This window comes from Lutra lutra, chromosome 17 (genome assembly GCF_902655055.1).
Source record: "Lutra lutra chromosome 17, mLutLut1.2, whole genome shotgun sequence".
Classification (NCBI taxonomy): Eukaryota; Metazoa; Chordata; class Mammalia; order Carnivora; family Mustelidae; genus Lutra; species Lutra lutra.
In genome coordinates, this window is record NC_062294.1 from 55,440,637 (window position 1) to 55,460,842 (window position 20,206).

Below are 20,206 nucleotides of genomic sequence, written 5' to 3' on the forward strand. Positions count from 1 at the left end.
TGGTTGCCAGAACAGAGGTGGGAAGGCAGATGCGTTAAATGAGTGATGGGATAAGGAGTGCACCTGCAAGGCGCACTGGGTGTCATATGGAATTGTACACTCTTGTACTCCTGAAAGGAATATTACCTTATATGTTAACTAACAGGAATGTAAAGAAAAACCTTTAAAAAATGATTTTTACAGATGGGAGACACTTTGTGTCTTAGGGTCACCAAAATGTACTTTTGGAAAGAAATTGAAACATTTATCCTTTCTCCCTTGCTGATGCTATCAAATTTTTGACTCTTCTTATTTATATATATTTATATTTATATATTTATATATATTTTTTAAAGATTTAATTTATTTATTTGATGGACAGAGATCACAAGTAGGCAGGGAGGCAGGCAGAGAGAGAGGAGGAAGCAGGCTCTCTGCAGGGCAGAGAGCCCGATGTAGGGCTCCATTCCAGGACCCTGAGATCATGACCTGAGTGGAAGGCAGAGGCCCTAACCCACTGAGCCAGCCAGGTGCCCGACTATTCTTATATTTTTCAGCCAACATGTATATATTTGCATAATTTCAATAAGCAATTGTTCTGCTTATGACAAGACACACTGACCAATGCTGCTTTTAGGAGTTCCTAGTGGCCCAGTGGGTTAGGCATCTGCCTTCGGTTCAGGTCATGATCCCAGCATCCTGCGATTCAGCCCAGTGTCCATCTCCCTACTTACCGGGGAATTGCCCCTTCCCCTGCTGATGCTCACTCTTTCTCTCTTTCCCAAACAAATAAAATACTAAAACAAACCATTTAACAAATCCTGGTTATATCACCAAAGCTTTCCGTAGGATGTCCTAGCTGGAAAGAGCTGCATAGACTCAGACATGACTCAAGAACTATAAGGGATTAAGATTCAGTTTATGAAACAAATGACGGCCCCTTGGAAAGAGCATCCTGAGACTTTTTTTTTAAAGATTTTATTTATTTATTTGACAGACAGAGATCACAGGGAAGGAGGCAGAGAGAGAGAGGAGGAAGTAGACTCCCTGCTGAGCAGTGAGCCTGATGTGGGCCTCGATCCCAGGACCCTGGGATCATGACCTGAGCCGAAGGCAGAGGCTTTAACCCACTGAGCCACCCAGGCACCCTCCAGGCCTGCAAGAAATATTAAGGGGATCCTCTGAGCAAAGAGAGAGTCCAAAAGAAGAAACACTCAAAAGAAACAGAGACATTTTACAAAAGAGTGACTGTATAGGTAATATGATGGTGCTAAATTCCTATTTTTCAATAATCACTCTGAGTGTAAAGGGACTAAAAATTTCCAATTAGAAGACACAGGGTAGTCAATTCAATTCAAAACAAAACAAGACCCATCAATATGCTGCTTAGAAGAGACTCATATGAGAGCCAAACACACCTCCAGATTGAAAGTGGAAGGGTGGAGAACCATTTATCATTCTAAGGGACATTGAAAGAAAGCTGGAGTAGCAATCCTTATATCAAACTAGATTTAAACCAAAGACTAGTAAGAGGTGAAGTAGGACACTATATCATAATAAAAGGGTCTATCCAATAAGAAGACCCAACAACTGTAAATATTTATGTCCCTAACTTGGAAGCAGCCAATTGTATGAACCAATTAATAACAAAATAAAAGAAACACGTGGATAATAAATAAATAAATAAATGTAGTGGACTTCAACACTGCACTCACAGAAATGGACAGATCATCTAAGCATAAGATCAACAAGGAAATGAGGGCTTTAAATAACACACTGGACCAGATGGACTTCACAGATATATTCAGAACATTTCATCCTAAAGCAACAGAATAAACATTCTTGTGTTTGCATGGAACAGTCTGCAGTATAAATCACATACTGTGTCAAAATCAGTCTCACCTGGTACCAAAATACTGGAATTATTCCAGGCATATTTTCGGAGGCTTTAAAACTTGAACTCAATCACAAGAGAAACTTTAGAAGGAACACAAAGACTTGGAGGTTAAAGAGTATCCTACTAAAGAATGAATAGGTTAGCCAGGAAATTAAAGAAATACTTTTTTAAAAATCATGACACAAATGAAAATTAAAAAACAAAAACACAAAAAACAATTCAGAACCTTCGGGTTGTAGCAAACGCAATCTTAAGAGGGAAATAGTAATGCAAGACATTCCCAAGAAACAAGACAAGTCTCAAACACACAGCCTAATCTTACACCTAAGGAGCTGGCGAAAGAACAGCAAATAAAGCTCAAATCCAGCAGGAGAAGAGAAATAATAAAGATTAGAGCAGAAATCAATGAAATAGAAAGCAAAAGAAGAGTAGAACAGCTTAATGAAAATACGAGTTGTTTCTTTGAAAGATTTACTAAGGTCTATAACTCCAGGCCAGACTTTTCAAAAAGTAAATTGAAGAGCAAAAATAAAAGATAAAGGACCCAAATAAAATCATAAATGAAAGAGGAGAGATCACAGCCAAAACTGAACAAATATAAGAACATATTATGAGCAATATATGTCAACAAATTAGGCAATCTGGAAGAAATGTGTGCATTCTAGAATCACATAACCTATCAAAACTGAACAGGAAGGGCGCCTGGGTGGGTTAAAGCCTCTTCCTTCGGCTCAGGTCATGATCCCAGGGTCCCCAGGTCTGGATATCTGCTCAGCGGGGAGCCTGCTTCCTCCTCTCTCTCTGCCTGTCTCTTTGCCTACTTGTGATCTGTGAAATAAATAAATAAAATCTTTTAAAAAAACTGAACAGGTGGGGCGCCTGGGTGGCTCAGTGGGTTAAGCCGCTGCCTTCGGCTCAGGTCATGATCCCAGGTCCTGGGTTCGAGCCCCACATCGGGCTTTCTGCTCAGCAGGGAGCCTGCTTCCTCCTCTCTCTCTGCCTGCCTCTCTGCTTACTTGTGATTTCTCTCTGTCAAATAAATAAATAAAATCTTTAAAAAAAAATAAAATAAAAAAACTGAACAGGAAGAAGCAGAACACCATAACTGGCAAAGAAATTGAAGCAGTAATCTAAAATCTCCCAACAAGCAGGAATCCAGGACTAGAGGACCTCCCAGTGGAATTTTACCAAACATTTCAAGAAGAATTAATTTGTTTTCTTCTGAACCTGTTTCAAAAAATAGCAATGAATGGAAAACTTACAAACTCATTCTATGAAGCCAGCAATATTACCTTAATCCCCAAGTCAGACAAAGACCCCATGAAAAATGAGAATTCCAGATCAATATCCCTGATGAACATGAATGCAAAAATTCTCACCAATACACTACCCACTACGATCCAACAATACATTAAAAGTTTTATTTACCATCACCAAGTGGGATTAATTCCTGGGCTGCAAAGATGGTTCAATATCCCATCAGTGTGATATACCACATTAATAAAAGAAAGGATAAGAACCATATGATCTTCTTAATTGATGCAGAAAAAGCATTTGACAAAATATAGGATCCTTTCTTGATAAACACTTTGCAGTGTGGGGATAGAGGGAAAGTACCTCAATATCATAAAAGCCACATATGAAAATCCCACAGCAAATATCATGCTCAATGATGAAAAACAGAGCTTTCCTCCCAAGGTCAGGAACACAGCAGGGATGTCCACTATCACCACTGCTATTCAACAACATGTATTAGAAGTCCCAGCCTCAGCAATCAGACCACAAAAAGAAAAGAAAAAGGCATCTAAATTGGCAAAGAAGATATCAAACTCTCACTCTTTGCCGATGACATAATATTCTATGTAGAAAGCCCAAAAGAGGGGCTCCTGGGTGGCTCAGTCATTAAATGTCTACCTTCAGCTTGGGTCATGATCCTGGGGTCCTGGGATCAAGCCCTGCATGGGGCTCTCTGCTAAGTGGGAAGCCTTGTTCTCCCTCTCCCACTCCCCCTGCTTGTGTTCCTGCTCTCGCTATCTCTGTCAGATAAGTAAATTAAATCTTTAAAGAAAAGAAAACCCAAAAGACTCCACCCAAAAATTGCTAGAGTTGAATCAGGAAGTAAAGAAAGTGGCAGGATATAAAATCGTTGCAGAAATTAGTTGCATTTCCATACACTAACAATGAGACAGAAGAAAGAGAAATTAAGGAATCTATGCCAAAAACCTTAGGATACCTAGAAATAAACCTAACCAAAGAGGTGAAGGGCCTGTACTGAGAAAACTATAGAACACTTATGAAAGAAATTGAGAAAGCCATGAAGAAATGGAAAAATTGCCCATGCCCATGGATTGGAAGAACAAATATTGTTATAATGTCTATGCTACCTAGAGCAATCTACATATTCAATCCAATCCCTATGAAAATACCATCAACTTTTTCTCAGAGCTGGAACAAATAATGCCAAAATCTGTATGGAGCCAGAAAAGACCCCAAATAGCCAAAGGAATGTTGAAAAAGAAAACCAAACTTGGTGGCATCACAGTTCCGACCTTCAAGCTCTATTACAAAGCTGTAATCACCAAGACAGCATTGTATTGGCAGAAAAACAGACATGCAGATCAATGGAACAGAATAGAGAACCCAGAAATGAACCCTCAACTCTATGGTCAACTAATCTTCGATAAAGCAGAAAAGAATATCCAATGGAAGACAGTCTCTACAGAAATGGTGTTGGAAAATTGGATAGCCCCATGCAGAAGAATGAAACTAGACCATTTTCTTAGGCCATACACAGAAATAAACTCAAAATGAATGAAAGACCTAAATGTGAGATAGGAATTCATCAAAATCCTAGCGGAGAACACAGGCAATAACGTCTGTGACCTCAGCCAGAGCAACTTCTGTCTAGACACAACTCCAAGGCAAGGGAAACAAAGGTAAATATGAACTATTGGGACTTCATCAAGGTAAAAAGCTTTACAGTCAACAAAACCAAAAGACAGCCGAGGGACTGGGAGAAGATATTTGCAAAATGTCTTATCAGATAAAGGACTAGTATGCAAAATCTCTACTTATCAAAGTCAACACCCAAAGAACATAATCCAATCAAGAAAAGGACAAAAGACACAGAGAGCTCTTTCTCCAAAGAAGACATACAAATGGCCCACAGAAAAATGAAAAAGTGCTCAACATTACCCAGCATCAGGGAAGTACAAATCAAAACCACAGTGAGATACCACCTCACACCAGTCAGAATGTATTAAACTAACAAGTCAGGAAACAACAGATGTTGGCAAGGATGAGGAGATACGGGACCCCCTTACCCTGGTTGGTGGGAATGCAAACTGGTGCAGCAGGCACTGTAGAAAACTGTATGGAGGATACTCAAAAAGTAAAAATAGAGCTACCCAATGCCCCAGCAATTGCACTACACTGTATTTATCCAAAGAATGCAATCATAATGAACCAAAGGGGCTCCTGCGCCGCAGTGTTTCCAGGAGTAATGTCCCCAATAGCCAAAATATGGAAAGAGCCCAGATTTCCAGTAACAGATGGATGGATAAAGCAGACATGGTATATATATAAAATGGAATATTACTCATCCATCAAAAATGAAATCTTGCCATTTGTAATGATGTGGATGGAACTACAGGATATTATGCTAAGCAAAATAAGTCCATCAGAGAAAGATAATTATCCTATGATTTCACTGAAATATGGAATTTAAGAAACAAAACAGGATCATAGGGAAGGGGAGGGAAAAATAAAGTAAGAGAAAATCAGAGAGGTGAGACAAACCATAAGAGACTCATAACTCTAGGAAACAAATTGAGGGTTGCTGGAAGGGAGGTGGGTGGAGGATGATGGGCTAATTGGGTGATGGGCAATAAGAAGGGCACATGATGTGGGGGCGCCTTGGTGGCTCACTGGGTTAAAGCCTCTGCCTTCGGCTCAGGTCATGATGCCAGGGTCCTGGGATCGAGCCCCGCATCAGGCTCTCTGCTCGGTGGGGAGCCTTCATCCGCTCCTCTCTCTGCCTGCCTCTCTGCCTAATTGTGATCTCTGTCTGTCAAATAAATAAATAAAACCTTAAAAAAAAAAAAGGCACCTGATGTAACCAGCACTTGGTGTTGTATGTAACTGATGAATCACTAAACTCTACCACCGAAGCTAGTAATACACTATATGTTCATTTATTGGATGAAAAAAAAAAAAACTGACCTCTGTGCTTCAGACCCAAAATACAACATGGACACAGAGTTGTGGATAAAGAGGAACAGTAGCTTCATTGCTTTGCCAGCCAAGGAGGTCTCAGCAGGTCAGGGCCTTCAAACCTGCAGCCCACCCAGAGAAAGGGGCTGGGGATTTGTAGGGAAATATGGGATTATGGCCGATTTCCAGAGGAAATCGTGTGTCTGTGCTGTCAGCCCTGTTCATCATGTTGTCAGGGTGGAATCAGATTCCTGAAACAATAGGCTCACAAGGTAGGAAGGGAGGTTTATAGAAGAGAGAAAACAGTTTATTTAGTTTGAAATGGAGTCTTGCTGAAGCAGGAATGCAGCCATTTTTGTTTTTTTAATTGAGAATGGCTAATCCAAGCCATTCAGGTCTTTAAGATTTTATGTATTTATTTGAGAGAGAGACAGCATGAAAGGGGAGAAGGTCAGAGGGAGAAGCAGACTCCCCATGGAGCTGGTAGACCGATGTGGGGCTCGATCCCAGGACTCTGGGATCATGACCTGAGCCGAAGGCAGAGGCTTTAACCAACTGAGCCACCCAGGCACCCTGCCATTTTGGTTTTTGTTCAACTTGATGCTTTGAAGTGGTTCTGGTTCAGTCACCAGGACAAACGTAGGAAGACAACTTCATATTTTACAGTGAGAAGCCAGTCCACATTTTCTAGAATGGGTAAAATAAAGAAAAAAGATAAAACACCAAATTTCAGTGAGAATGTGGATGAATTAGAATTCTCATATTGCTGGGGCGCCTGGGTGGCTCAGTGGGTTGAAGCCTCTGCCTTCGGCTCAGGTCATGATCCCAGGGTCCTGGGATCGAGCCCCCCGTCGGGCTCTCTGCTCTGCGGGGAGCCTGCTTTCTCCTCTCTCTCTGCCTGCCTCTCTGCCTACTTGTGATCTCTCTCTGTCAAATTAAAAAAAAAAAAAAAAGAATTCTCATATTGCTGATGAGAGGGTAAAAAGTAGATTCACTTTACAAAACTGTGTGGTACTTACGAAAATAAGTATTTATCTACCAAAGAGGAGCATTTTGTCACCCTAAAATATCTGATCAGTGGGGAAGGCATGGATCTAAATGGGCTCACAATCATCGACTTGGTTCCTGTTCTGTGCCTGGTCACCTCTCCAAACGCTTCCCCATAGGCTCAGGTGTGGAGTTTGAACGATGATTATCACCTGAGCCCTCCCTCTCCTCTTCTATCAATTGGTTTGGGCGAAAACAACAGTGTTGTGTTAATTCCGGGCTCCAGGTGATACTCAACGAGGCCAGGTGATCCTGAGTTAAGCACGAGGACTTCCTGTTATTTTTTGAGTGTTGAGAGCAGGCTTTGGCTCAAGGAGGGACTTGAGGGACTCAGAGGGACTCTCCTACAAGAGTCGGGGTGGGTCATGTCCATGCAGCACACAGTTAGTTCCTATGCTGTAGCTGAATTTGTGGGCATCTGTGGTAAGGGGAGGCTCCCTGAGAGCAGGGAAGGAAAAGTCAGGGATTGGTCTTCAAGTAGGAGCTACTGACAAAATGGACGAGGAAGCTAGGACTTCTCTGCATTTCATGGTCCGGTCTTCAGGTGAGCAGTTTATACGTGAAGAGGCTCTGTTGGTATCGTTAAGGGCATTTTTTTTTTCATGATATTCCTGTGATTTCTCCACAAATACCTTGTGAGAAAGAAATCTAGAGGATGAGGGGAAAGAAGAAATGGCCAGTTCTTGGGTAAGTCTTGTGTCCCAAGTCAGAGATCATGTCATGTTTTTCTCCTGAAATTCCTTGCATTAGAAATTGCAAATGTGGGTGCCTGGATGGCTCAGTGGGTTAAGCCTCTGCCTTGGGCTCAGTTCATGATCTCAGGGTCCTGGGATCGGGTCCCACATTGGGCTCTCTGCTTGGTGGGGAGCCTGCTTTCTCCTCTCTCTCAGCCTGCCTTTCTGCCTACTTGTGATTTCTGTCAAATAAATAAAAAAAAACTTAAAAAAAAAGACTTAAAAAAAGAAATTGCAAATGTTGGGCGCCTGGGTGGCTCAGTTGTTAGGCAGCTGCCTTCTGCTCAGGCCCTGATCCCAGGGTCCTGGGATCGATTCACGTGTCGGGCTGCCTCCTCAGTGGGATGCCTGCTTCTCCCTCTCTCACTCTCCCAGCTTGTGTTCCCTCTCTCTGTCAAATAAATGAATTTTTTTTGAAAGATTTTATTTATTTATTTGAGAGAGAGACAGTGAGAGAGAGCATGAGCGAGGAGAAGGTCAGAGGGAGAAGCAGACTCCCCATGGAGCTGGGAGCCCGATGCGGGACTCGATCCCGGGACTCCGGGATCACGACCCGAGCCGAAGGCAGTCGTCCAACCAACTGAGCCACCCAGGCATCCCATGAATGAATCTTTAAAAAATAAAAAAAAGAAGAAGTTACAAATGTTGATTCCTCTAGTTTTTAAGTTTCTGCGTCATGTTTTCACCTATTTATAAAACCTTTCCAGAAATTACACTCAGGGCTAGGTCTTTAGAACACTTCTCGCCTATATCCCAGATCCTTCTCTCCCATGTCTCCAACCAGGCTTCCAGTAGGGCCATTAGTTTGTCACTGAATTAAAGTCCTGTGAGTGTTGAAAATACTCCTCGGTGACAGATCCTCAGGGGAAGGTGGTGAGTCCAGGTTTCCTATTGCGGCCGAGGTCTGTTCCTGGGATCTCGGTGAAGGAAAACATCATCTAGGTCCCACCTGGATACTTTACCAGCTCTCTCTAGCCCAGAAGTAAAAAAACACACAAATACCCATGATGGATATGAGGTCCAGAAGAACTGGCAACGTTTTCGGACTGCAAATAGGTGTAAGTGTGAGTCTTGTTCTTGAGAATGTGAAAAAGATGTTCTACTTAAAATATGATGGGGGGCACCTGGGTGGCTCAGTGGGTTAAAGCCTCTGCCTTCAGCTCAGGTCAAGATCCCAGGGTCCTGGGATTGAGCCCCACATCGGGCTCTCTCCTCGGCAGGGAGCCTGCTTCCTCCTCCTCTCTCTCTCTGCCTGCCGCTCTGCCTACTTGTGATCTCTGTCAAATAAATAAAATCTTAAAAAAATATGATAGGGGACGCTGGCATGGCTTAGTCATTAAGCATCTGCCTTCAGCTCAGGTCATGATCCCAGGGTCCTGGGATGGAGCCCCACGTCGGGCTCCCTGCTCAGTGGGAGGCCTGCTTCTCCCTCTCCCACTCCCCCAGCTTTTGTTCCTCTCTCGCTGTCTATCAAATAAATAAGTAAAATATTATAAAAAAAATATGATAGAGAGGCATCTGGGTGGCTCAGTCGATTAAGTTTTGGACTCTCGATTTCTGATCTGGTTGTCCTCTAGGGTCCTAGAATGGAGCCACATTTCTGGCTCTGCACTCAGAGGCGGAACTGAGGTTCTTTCCCCCTTTCCCCTGCCCTCCCCTCCTCTCTCTCAAATATAAATAAATCTCTAAATAAAAATTAAAATTAAAATTAAAAAATAACTTCCCCAGTAGGCTTTCTGAAAGAGTTCCACTCCCAATATATTTCAGGAAAGCCAATGGATGCCTCTTTCCATGGCAGTGGATTGGGGAGATACACAGGATATACCTTTAAGCTCTTGGGGTTTCCTATGCTCATGTCTACAGATGTGACAGAAAACCACTGCATGTGCAGCATGTCCCTGGATCAGTTGTAGGTGGGGGAGCTGACAAGTGAAATTAGTGTGATGAAGAAGTTAATGGTTTTTGCTGTGTCATGAGCCATAACATACTTTGTACTTTGCTAGGAGCTTCCTTTTTTTTTTTTTTTTTATCTATTTCTAAAAGATTTTATTTATTTATTTGACAAACAGAGATCACAAGTAAGCAGAGAGTCAGGCAGAGAGAGAGAGAGAGAAGCAGGTTCCTTGCTGAGCAGAGAGCCTGATTCAGGGCTCCATCCCAGGTCCCCGGGATCATGACCTGATCCGAAGGCAGAGGCTTTAACCCATGGAGCCACCCAGGCGCCCCTATTTATTTATTTATTTTTTTATTTTTAGTGTTCCGAGATTCATTGTTTATGCACCACACCCAGTGCTCTATGTAATATGTGCCCTCCTTAATACCCACCACCAGGCTCACCCATCCCTCCTCCCCGAACCCCCGCCAAAACCCTCTGTTTGTTTCTGAGTCCACAATGTCTCATGGCTCATCTCCCACTCCAATTTCCCCCAACTCCCTTCTCCTCTCCATCTCCCAATATCCTCCATGTTATTCCTTATGCTCCACAAGTAAGTGAAACCATATGATAATTGACTCTCTCTGCTGGACTTCTTTCTTTCTTTTTTTTTTTTTAAGATTTTATTTATTTATTTGACAAACAGAGATCACAAGTAGGCAGAGAGGCAGGCAGAGAGAGAGAGGAAGGGAAGCAGGCTCCCTGCTGAGCAGAGAGCCCGATAAGGGGCTTGATCCCAGGACCCTGAGACCATGACCTGAGCTGAAGGCAGAGGCTTAACCCACTGAGCCACCCAGGTGCCCCTGCTGGACTTATTTCACTCAGCATAATCTCTTCCAGTCCCGTCCATGTTGATACAAAAGTTGGGTGTTCATCCTTTCTGATGAAGACATAGGACTCCATAGTGTATATGTACCACATCTTCCTTATCCATTTGTCCGTTGAAGGGCATCTTGGTTGTCTCCACAGTTTGGCGACTGTGGCCATTGCCGCTATGAACATTGGGGTACAGATGGCCCTTCTTTTCACTACATCTGCATCTCTGGGGTAAATACCCAGTAGTGCAATTGCAGGGTCATAGGGTAGTTATATTTTTAATTGCTTAAGGAGCCTCCTGTCTTCTGCTGGGTTTGGAAAATTGTGAGCGGCCAGCTTGCTACATTATAAAATGTCTGTAATCTTGGAATTTTTATAGTCCTTGAGATTGTCCATAGACTTTATTCAAAACAAAATAGATATTTATGGGTCTGTTTCTACTCTTATTCACTTGTTTTTAGATTTGACTTTATATATATGTGAATTCATATGGTATTTGTCCTTTTTTTGACTTATTTCAAATAGCATAATACCTTCTGGGTCTATCCACACTGTCACAAATGTCAAGAAACAATAAAAAAAGCAGAAAGAGACCCATAAAGACCATGAATAACCTGCTGGTTACCAGAGTGGAATGGAGAAAGATGATGGGCAAAATTGAGGAAATGGGAATGGGAAATACAGCCTTCCAGTTATGGAATTAACAAGTCCTGGGGGGCAGGGAGCGGCACCTGGGTGGCTCAGTGGGTTAAAGCCTTTGTCTTCTACTTGAGTGGTGATCACAGGGTCCTGGGTTTAAGTCCCACATCGGGCTCTCTGCTCAGCAGGGAGCCTGCTTCCCTCTCTCTCTCTGCCTGCCTCTCTGCCTACTTGTGATCTCTGTCTGTCAAATAAATAAATAAAATCTTTTAAAAAATCACATTTAAAAAAATTTTTTTTAAAGACCTCAGTCCTGAAATTTATGGAAATTACTACTCACATCATTCTAATAGCCCTTAAATGCTTTTAACCACTTCTATTCTGTATTTTGATGTCAATAGAGTGGATTTGAAATGCATAACATAATGTGTGAACTTAATGTATTTTAATTAGTAAAACATAATGGTTTTTAAAGTGTTAACATGGATATGTAATGAATGACATATTATCCCAGCACCAAGGTGAACGCATCTCATTTTACTGAAGGTTGTAGGGAACTGATGGTATCTATCCCCTATTTGGTAATGGAGTGGGATTATATTCCCAGAACCCACTTTCTCAGTGTTCTGAAGGTTTAAATGACGTGTGATTATTTTGTCCCCTAGTATTGTATCCTCTTCTCGTTGTGAACGCTGCAGTATTATGATGGCTATGTTGCCGATCATGTGGAGGTACTGTTGGTGTTTTAGCTCACGTGCTCCATGATACTGCTACTTGAGCATCCACTTTGAGTGCCCAGTCGTTCTGCAGGGACCCTGAACGGGCTCCAGTCCCTGTCACTAGTGCGTTCTCTAAACAACACGATGCAGAGTCGCAAGTTAATGTAGCTGCTGATATGACAGCCGCAGCGAACCCTTCTGAGCCACCATCTCTCCTTTTTCCCAATTCTTTCCCCTCCCAGGGTCCTTGGAGAAGACTCCCACAGAGCTTACCTAGGCCTGTTTTGGTCTGAACAGCCTAATGTGGACTCCTTCCTGGGATTCTAAAGCACCACAGCCCCAGATAGAGGTATGTGCCTCGTTTTGCATGTGGGGGTGGTGCTGGGTGTGTTTCTGAAGTAAACATGCACATCTAACAGTGCTGGGTGTGTAACAGGTACCTCCTAAGTAGGAGAAACCTATCCCAATAGGAGTGATATTGTAGCCCAGGGGAGAGAAGGAGAAGATTGACATGATGAGCATTGGGTGTTCTACTTAACTGATAAATTCTTGAACACTATGTCTGAAACTCATGATGTAGTATATGTTGGCCAATTAAAATTTAAATTAAAAAAAAAATACAGAAGATGAAGAATTAGCATGTGGAGGAGGACAACTGTCCTGAGTTGGACACCAGACTCCCTGGATAGAAAAAAAATGGCTCCTACTTGTTTTATTTCCTAGTTGTCTCCAGAGCCCCAGTTGTATTTTTCCGCATTTTGTTGCCGGCTACGTAGGCACCACAACCGTTCTTGTTGGCCTGAGTTGTGGGAAGAGTGTCCTCACTAAACACTTAATTGAGATTAGAGAGATGGACCAGCAATGGGTGTTAATTCAGACATTTAGCACGGGGATGTGGGATGTAAATATAAGTAAAACAAAATGAAGGCACTAACCTTGGAGAGAGAGTCCAGTCTTATTAAAAGAAAATGTGAAGAACTTTTTCCCGTGCGGGGAGGGACCTGGAGGGGCTCCCTTCAGTCACTGCAAAGGCACAAGCAGCTCTTGCTGGGGTCATCTGTTGAGTGCAGGTTATGGGGAAAGGGAATTGGCAGATGTGGTGGGTTTCTGAGGAGTAGTGAAGTCCTACTTAATCTTCATGATTTGATCAAATTCCTATGTTACTGAGGACCGGATGCTATTGGATGACAATGATGACTGTGATGGCCCAGGCCTAGATCAGTGGCAGTGAATAGAGGACGCATATTGGATGACGTCATCATTCGGGTATAGCTTTATAGCACATGGCAGAGTAGATGTTGGACATGAAGTAACCTTCTGGACAGTGGAATAGGCGGGGTCAGCAAGGCGTGTGCTGTGGTTGCTCCTGAGCACTGCTATCCCAGTTATATAACGCCAGCATAGGTCAGATCCACTGCAGATGGGGGACCTTTCAGGGAAGCTGCTGCCCTGCTGTGTGGGACCTTCCTCCCTTTAGTCAGCACCTTGATGAGTATATCCCCTGCTCTGGCTTTGTCCTTTCCATGATGTTGGAGGAGCTGTTCAACAGGGAGAGGCCATGGGCTCTTCTGCCCCCAAACAGACCCAAGTGTTCATTGAATCCTGAATGAATAAAGACTGGGTATATACATAGAGATATAAATCGGAGATCGATGATAGATAGATAGATGATAGAATATATATAGTTTGGAATATTTAAATCACCCTAAAAAGGAATGAAATCTGGCCACTTGCAGCAACACGAATGGAGCTGGAGAGTATTATGCTAATGAAATAAGTCTGAGAAAGACAAATACCATATGATTTCACTCCTATGTGGAATTAAAAACAAAACAAAACAAAAACAAGTGTGCAGTGGGAAAGACAAAAGAATGGGAGAGGCAAACCAAGAAAAGAATCTTGACTATAGATCATAACCTGATGTTGCCAGAGAGGAGTTGGGTAGGTGTGCTCATTAAGTGGGCGATGCGGTTTATGGGGGGCACTTGTGATGCGCACGGGGCATTGTATGGAAGTGTACAACCGCTGTGGTACTGCCGAATCAAATGCTACCTTCCATGTTAACTAACTGGAATATATACAAAAACCTTGAAAAATGTTTTGTTTTTACAGATTGAGAAAACTTTTTGTGTTAGGTTGACCGACTTGTAGCATGGCTCAAAAATACTCCTCTAGAAAGAAACTAGAATCTTTATCTTTTCCGATTCCTCCCAAATTCAGAAACTCTCAGTGACCATTCATATATATATATATATATATATATATATATATATATATGTGTGTGTGTGTGTGTGTGTGTATATATATATATTTTTTTTTTTTGCCAACCCATGTATTTGCATAATTTCAGTAGGAAACTTCTGCTTATGACAAGACATGATGACAAACACTGGTTATATAACAAAAGCTTGGACTGGAAGGTCATAGCGGAGAACGAGCTGCATAGATCCACATATGAGGGACGGCTCTAAGGGACTAAGATTGACTTTATGGAGCCGTTAACGGCCCCTTGGAAATAGCAGCCTGATACCTTGTTTACAGAGTTCCCAGCAGCCATAATATGTCAGTAAAGAAGAGCATTTTCTGGGGTGCCTGGGTGGCTCAGTGGGTCAAGCCTCTGCCTTCAGGTCATGGTCTCAGGGTCCTGGGATCGAGCCCCAGGTCAGGCTCTCTGCTCAGCAGGGAGCCTGCCTCCCCCTCTCTCTGTCTGCCTCTCTGCCTACTTGTGATCTCTCTCTCCATCAAATAAATAAATAAAATCTTAAAAAAAAAAAAAAAAGATCGTTTCCTAACAGGTCCAGGAACCTAGGGATATTTGGGCGACCTCAAGAAGAGAGGAGCTCACCCACCTCTATAGGAATCACAGGCAATGTCTGGTGGCAAGTATTTGGCTTCCCTCTGGCCTGGAGAGGCTATTAAAAGTTCAGTCTAGAAACTCAGTATGAAGCAGTCAGCAAAGCTGCTTTTAAAGAGTCTGTAAATCAAATCTCTGTTCTTGGTGGAATTATGTAAATAATCAGGCCGAGTTTTCTTTCTTGAACTAGAGTTATTTTGTGATGAAATTGGTGTTTTTTTCTATGTCTGGTAAAAATGCAGGTGATTATAGAGAAAAATGTGGGTTTTTTACGATTTTATTTGACAGACAGAGATCACAAGTAGGCAGAGACACAGGCAGAGAGAGAGGAGGGGGAAGCAGGCTCCCTGCTGGGCAGAGAGCCCGATGTGGGGCTTGATCCCAGGACCCTGAGACCAGGACCTGAGCCGAAGGCAGAGGCTTTAACCCCCTGAGCCACCCAGGCGCCCAGAGAAAAATGTGTTTTAATAACACATCTTAGTTGATAAAATATATTTTTTAAGATTTTATTTATTTATTTGACAGAGATCACAAGTAGGCAGAGAGGCAGGCAGAGAGAGAGGAGGAAGCAGGCTCCTCGCTGAGCAGAGAGCCCGATGCAGGGCTCAATCCCAGGACCCTGGGATCATGACTTGAGCCGAAGGCAGAGGCTTCAACCCACTGAGCCACCCAGGTGCCCCTGTGGATAAAATGTTTTAATAGTTTTCACATACAATGGACTAGATCTTGATTTCTCCTAGGGTTCTCCAATGTCTGGCTACAAATCATTAGCTAATATTTTTATTTTTCTCCTACCATTCTGATATGGAATTATGTGAGAACTAAAACTGTCCTTTTCCCTGAAGCTCTGGAAACTTAATATAAATGACTTGATGGAACAAAATCACCCTTATATTCATGTAGAGACAATCTTAGGGCTGTGGCTCCATGGGCCACTGCAAATATTGCCAGATGCATTTACACTATAAACCAGGAAGATCCGTCTGATGGTCACTACCTGTCCTCTATCTCAAGATACTTCAAGTCTGACATCTCACCAGATGTCTGGTCAACTGCTACCCTTAGAAGACAGAAACTGGCTTAACACTTGCTCTAATCATTAAGTGTAAATACTTCATTAATTACATTACTTGTGCCACAGGGCTAACTTTGAAAATACACCTGCATCACTGCCTCCTGAAATGACTTTGACTCTACTGACCTATTTATTGTCAGGCCTAAAATGCTGGATCAGTGACAGGAAACAATTTATCAGGTGAAATTTTAATGTATGAAACTCATAAGGAAGTTTCAGATAGGGAACTGAAGGGCTTCTAGACAGCCGGTCCATCCCCCCAGTGCCTGAATGTGCCCCTTTGTCCTGGAGGTAACTTGAGTTCAAGGTACTTGAGAACCTGCAGCCTCAAGAAAGCCTTTCCCTGCTCCCTTAACCACACAATGGAATCCAAATTGGGGCTCTTTCTCAGAACAAGGATTAGTCACAGAGACCAAGTTTATCTCCATGACCCAACTGTAAGGTAGGACAAATATCCTGTTACCAAATATGTGCTCTTCTTATCACCCTGTGAGGGGTTTTCCTTTCCTCAGAAGATCCAGGCCCTGACCCGTTTGTCTTAGTTCAGGATGACATTTGTACTTCATCTTGCTTGACAGTCTTTGGAATTTCCAAGTCACTGCAGATTCCCTATATGTACACTGATTTAATATGATTTTTTTCCTGTTAATCTGCTCATGTCATTGTGATTCTTAGTCTAGCTAGAAGGATCTTTGAGGTGACAAGAATTCCTGTTCTCTGACCGAGGATTTGATTTTAATGCCTCATTTCCTGACATCCTATTTGAGGTATATAAAGAGGGATGCCTGGGTGGCTCAGTGGGTTAAGCCTCTGCCTTTGGCTCAGGTCATGATCTCAGGGTCCTGGGATCGAGTCCCGCATCGGGCTCTCTGCTCAGTGGAGAGCCTGCTTCCCTCTCTCCCTCTGCCTGCTGCTCTGCTTCCTTATGCTCTCTCTCTCTCTCTGTGTCAAATAAATAAATAAAATCTTAAAAAAAAAAGTATGTGAAAAGGTGGAGTAGTAGGAAGTTCTTCTGCAGGACTTGAGATTTTTGACCTCTGCTGTTGTCACTATCTCTCAAGGTTCCTTAGTTGTTTCCTGCGTGGTTGCTGTCTTGTCAGTGGTTCCTTAATGCTTCTCAATCCCAGTCAAAATATGTGTCCCACTTAGTCTGTTTAGATTAATAGTTGTCTCTCTCACGGTAGGTGCCTAATTATACAAATTATGTATTTCCAATGTTTCTCATTTAGGCCAGTTGAGCATTAAAATCATCCTTAGTATCGTTTTCATTTCATTTAGACACTTGGAAACAGGTCACTGAGGTGTATTGAGCATGAGTCGTACCAGATTGTTGGAAGGTGGTTCTCTATCACTTCTTTCATGGTGTGATGGTTACTTTCCATCCTCACTGGTTGAAATGCTCAGCACTACCTCAGGGGAGTTGGCTGTGACCGAATGTGCTGATTAGAGTCCTCTTGCTCCTTCTGGTGTCACTGGAGATGGTTGATTATATTTTGTGCTGGTTTTCTCCGGAGTCATAAATTCAGAGCACTCAGTGTGCTAAGTGGATGAGTCTTCTATGCTTCCCCCGATGGAGCATCTAAATTATTTGTATTGTGAATGTCATCCCCGTGCCATGGCTGCTGGGTGCTGAAGGTGACTCTGCCAGGTTCTACTGAGAAGAGCTAATGTCCTTTGTCTTTGGATTTATTCAGAATCTCCTCTACAGAATGCATCAAGCCTTTAAATGGGCTGCATTGTGAAGAATTTTAAATTTCTAAGAGGCAGATGCATCTGGGCCTGCAATCTGTGCTTCTCCTGACCGTAAAGCACATTGTGGCCATGCGGTATTACAAGACGAAGTCATCGTCCTTTAGTCAAGTCATAACTGAACTGCAGCTAATTTTGTAACGTGCAGCCTATTGGGCTGTAAGTGGGGAGCTAGATCAGAAACAGTTTCTCATGGCTAGCTAAAGAACAATTTAAACAGGGACACTTGGGTGGCTTGCTGTGTTTTCAGGGTCCTGTGATTGACTCCTGGTGGAGTCATGCTGCGCATGGAGCCTGCTTAAGTTTCTCTCTCCCTCTTCCCCTACCCAATCCCCCCATCTGTCTCTCTGTCTCTCTCTGTCTCTGTTAAACACACACACATACACACTCATCAACAACAAAAACCATCAAGCCTCTCAGATTCCGTAGCCTACTATAACTTGTAGAGGACCAGTCCTCACCAAAATGAGTTTATGATCAAACTCCAACCACACAAAAAGAAATTTCTCTGCTGTTATCATATGCTAAGTTATTTACCAAGAGAGATCTTCCCAGCCAGAAGCCTTAGTTCTCCCACTGCAAAATGAAAGCACCATATTCAGGAGTCATTTCACATTTTCCTTCACAGTTTTCTTAAAGCTAAGTTTTTGATATGCACAGTCCTTTTAAACCTTTCTGTTGTTCATTACAGTTTAATTATATTTTTTTTATACCTTTAAAACAGAACAAATGCTTTTAATGTTGCTTACATATATATTTGTAGGTTGAGACCAACTGTGCAAAGTCTTGGGCAGGTGATATTTGTGATATGTCTGTATTGTCGCAGAAAGTAATCAGATTGGCAAGAGACCAAAAGACACTCAGAGTAGTAGGAGAACTTGAATTTATTTTACCCTGGAGGACCCAGACAAGCTAGTGCTCAAAGCTCTGGGCCTACGTAGTAGGATTACGGAGTTTTTATGGGGGGTATAGGGGTCAGGTTCCAAGGGCTATGCTAGCTGCTGGGAGGTACATTTAAACCGGGGGAGTGGGAGGTTGCTTTAGGCTCTTATGGCAGTGGAGGGGGCTTGTGGTGGGAAGTCTGTTTACAGAAGCAGAAACAGCTGGTTATCTCTTGCTCCTTAGTGGGACTTCTAGTTATCTCTTGCTCTATCTACTCGGGTCTGCTGGCCTGGGGCTACCCTGGGTGAACCTGCTCTGGCTGATTTTCCTCTTCATCCCCCGCTTTCAATGACTTTTTAACTTAGAATGGGCATCGATAATTTCCATTGGATTTTTGTTGATCTAGAGACCTGTATTGAGTTACCAATAGTTGCAATTTAATTGATTCCAACTGAGAGCTGATGAATAGGGTGATAAGATTAATAATACATGGACTGAACAGGGGTACCAACAGGAGCATGCGGAGAGCACTGGCTAAGGGAAGGAGCCACACAGCCCAGCCCCAGACATCATACCAATTGCCCCTTGTCTCCTGAGTGCAATCTGATCTTGTAGTCATTGAATCATGTCTCTGACTAACTCTGACTGGTTCATGTAGAAACAACATTCCCCATTTGGGAAGAGGCAGAGTTCCCCCCTTTTTGGCAGTGAGCATGTCTAAGCCCCTTCGATTCTGTAGTACCCCTGCTTCTAAGGAGTAAATCTGATCTTATATGGTCATCATAGACTTAGCTATCTGCTCCATATCTTCTGCAAGATTTTCTGACCGCTTCTTGTAGTAACAGGATGAGGCCATTCTTCCTATCCTTATGCCCACAGCTATCATTATGCCTAATCCAACCAAAAGTGGGATGATTTGGAGGGCCCTCTTGGACCATGTGTATGCCAACAAGGGAATGGAGAGGGATTGATTTTGGGGGACTATATCTACCTGTGGAGTAGGAAGCATCCATGGACATGGCCCTCTCTGGTTAGCCGGTAAACATTGATGAATATATCTTCCACATGTGAAAAGGGTGCCAGGTTCTGGAGTGCACCATGATGTGGTGGACATGTGCCCATCAAATGAAGGGCAACTGTGGGTTTGGAGACATTGGGTGGCAGAGAGAACTCCTACCGAGGGTTGTTGTGTTGAGTAAATGGTGGACCTCTTCTATCACATCACATGCTTGAGGGTCTAAAGTGAGAGGTCTCCATTGGGAGGAAACCTTAATAGGGGTTGATAAGGGTCAGATTCCCAGCAGGTTGGACCCTTTTCCTCAGGGCATCTTGGATCCCTATAGCCCCAATGTAGCTAGCCTAGGCTTAATGCTTCCTGTCATGAGTTTCTTTCCTTTATTGTGACAAAGAATGACCTCCCTTAGGTTACAACATGGCCTTGGCATGCTAGAGTGTACCAAAGCACAAGAACAGGGGGACCCTGGGCTTGGTGTTACCTGTCCTGGGTTGGGAATGGCTGTAGGTAGAGCAAGAGTAGGAGCTCAGGTAGGGACCCCCTGGATAGGAGTGGGGAGAGACCATGGAGGAGACAGGGTAGGTCTACCCTTTACCCATGGGGTGTAGGGCTGCATAGCAGTTGGGTCATAAATCCATTGGGCTACCAGACACGT

At 43.1% G+C, this 20,206-nt stretch overlaps 1 protein-coding gene across 3 annotated transcripts in view; it reads left to right on the forward strand.

The window, feature by feature from the left end:
* Window positions 1–20,206, forward strand: part of LOC125088865 (zinc finger protein 345-like) — a 256,962-nt gene that overhangs the window by 104,185 nt on the left and 132,571 nt on the right. For 2 of the 3 annotated variants that reach the window (XR_007123801.1, XR_007123802.1), the window contains exon 8: window positions 12,219–12,325. The exons of the other annotated variant lie outside the window; for it this stretch is intronic. The gene's annotated coding sequence lies outside the window, so the exon portion shown is untranslated. The remainder of the gene's footprint in view (window positions 1–12,218; window positions 12,326–20,206) is intronic. 3 annotated transcript variants of the gene reach the window in all.